Consider the following 1,832-nt stretch of genomic DNA (forward strand, 5'->3'; position numbering starts at 1 on the left):
TGGTTTGCTTAGAAAGATGACAATTTACATAGGGAAAACAGCACATTTGGCCAGGACAACAAAACAGCCCTCTGAGGCTGTCAGGAAAGCCGACTACAAACATGCCAGTAAGGAGTCTGTGTGTGTGTGTGTGTGTGTGTGTGTGTGTGTGTGCGCATTTAAAAGAATTCTGTAAAACAGCATAAGACAAATACATGATCCAAAGTAGTACATTTCCCTGTTTTGGGGGATTCAGGAGAAACTTTGTGCAGGATTTAGGGATTGCAGAGTTCTCGACCATAGAAGAAATCTCAAATCCTAGCCAGAGGGAGTAGGGGTAGGAGGAACTTTGTGGGTGTGGAAATAGCAGGGATAGAGAAATTGAGATAGAATAGTACATGCAGAAATGCATCAAAGACATTCAAACATGCATGCAGTGGTGGACGAAGTAAGGTCAAGATGGCCAAGCTCTTGGGTGCAACTTGCTGAGAGTAATTGCCATGGCAACTGGCTCCTGCATTTTTCAATACTTAGCAATAATGAATACGAAAGGGTAATAATCCAAATGCTATTGATTAATCAGAACCAACTGGTCTGACTTTGCTGATCATAGTCAAAACAATGCCCCCAGATAATAATTCTTCTAAAGTTTTAGTGAGATTTCAAAAGCTCAAGATGAAAGCTTTTTGTCTTCATTGAGACATGGAAAAAGTATTAGGTAAGCCAAGCACTGAGAAGGCTATTAGTTTATTATTGAAGTGACATTTCTTCACACTGAAGACAAAGGACTTGGAAACTATCCTTTAGATAGCAACAAAAATCTTAAAGAACCAAATTTTTTTTTTTTTTTTTTTTTTACTTTTTCACTCTGAATCTTGATTTCAGTGATATCAGGTGAGATATAAAGCATTTTTTTAACGCTTATGAAACAGTCATTCCATCCATTACCAAAGATTTCTTCTGTTGACAATATTTCCTGGAAATACAATTAGGCAGGTAGGAAATTATCAAAAATACTTGCCATTAGAAAAATTATCTTAATTTTTGTTAACCCCTGACCTCTTCTTATAAATCAGTAGGTTTAAGAGGCAGGCATTTTTATCAGTGCTGTTTTTGATTGAGGGTACTGGCCTTTAACAATATCCATTTAAAATGTTCAAATAGTTTCCAAATGTACATATTACAAAATATTATTGTTTCAATATTGGAGGTCACATTTAACATACCATACATGATTTATCTGTATATTTACAGAGGTTTAAAGCACACAAAATTGTGCAGATAACATATTGAAGTCTAAACTTTAACATATACTCAGTTGCATACATAGCAACAAGATACAATAAGTTCTGAACAAATAACAACCAATAATCAGCCAGATTATTATATACACATTAGGCAGGAAGCAATGGGACTCTGCCTAATAGAACGTTACTTAAATTACTTTTTCTATAAAACATCTCTCCCCCACCATACACACACACACACACACACACACACACACACACTTTTTTTTTTCCGTCACAAACATCAAAATAATGCTTGTGATCACATACCTGGAATATCCTCAAATACATCTGGTTTGTCACAAGAAAAGAGACAGCACAAAAAACTCAGAGTGACTTATTAACATTTTGCCAGACTTGGCTTTTGTAAATCAGTTACTGGATGGTGGTTACTGAGAAAGTATATTCAGACTTCTATGTCATGGATGGAAGGAAGAGGAGCAAAGGGTATTAACTAATAGCTTTATAACATTTGCCACAAGGTTAAATATTGGCTTTTGCTAAAATAAAAAGAAAAGTATATATTTGGAGGGGAAAGACCTAGAATAATATATATATATATATATT

General features: G+C 35.0%; 1 long non-coding RNA gene across 4 annotated transcripts in view; it reads right to left on the reverse strand.

Moving 5' to 3' along the window:
* LOC102492730 (uncharacterized) overlaps window positions 1–1,832 on the reverse strand; it is a 41,087-nt gene that overhangs the window by 37,128 nt on the left and 2,127 nt on the right. Inside the window, exon 1 of one of the 4 annotated variants that reach the window (XR_003550413.1) lies at window positions 1,536–1,799. The exons of the other annotated variants lie outside the window; for them this stretch is intronic. This is a non-coding gene — a long non-coding RNA (uncharacterized LOC102492730). Of the gene's footprint in view, window positions 1–1,535; window positions 1,800–1,832 lie in introns of those variants that run through there. 4 annotated transcript variants of the gene reach the window in all.

Source organism: Tupaia chinensis, unplaced genomic scaffold, assembly GCF_000334495.1.
Source record: "Tupaia chinensis unplaced genomic scaffold, TupChi_1.0 Scaffold000416_1, whole genome shotgun sequence".
Classification (NCBI taxonomy): Eukaryota; Metazoa; Chordata; class Mammalia; order Scandentia; family Tupaiidae; genus Tupaia; species Tupaia belangeri.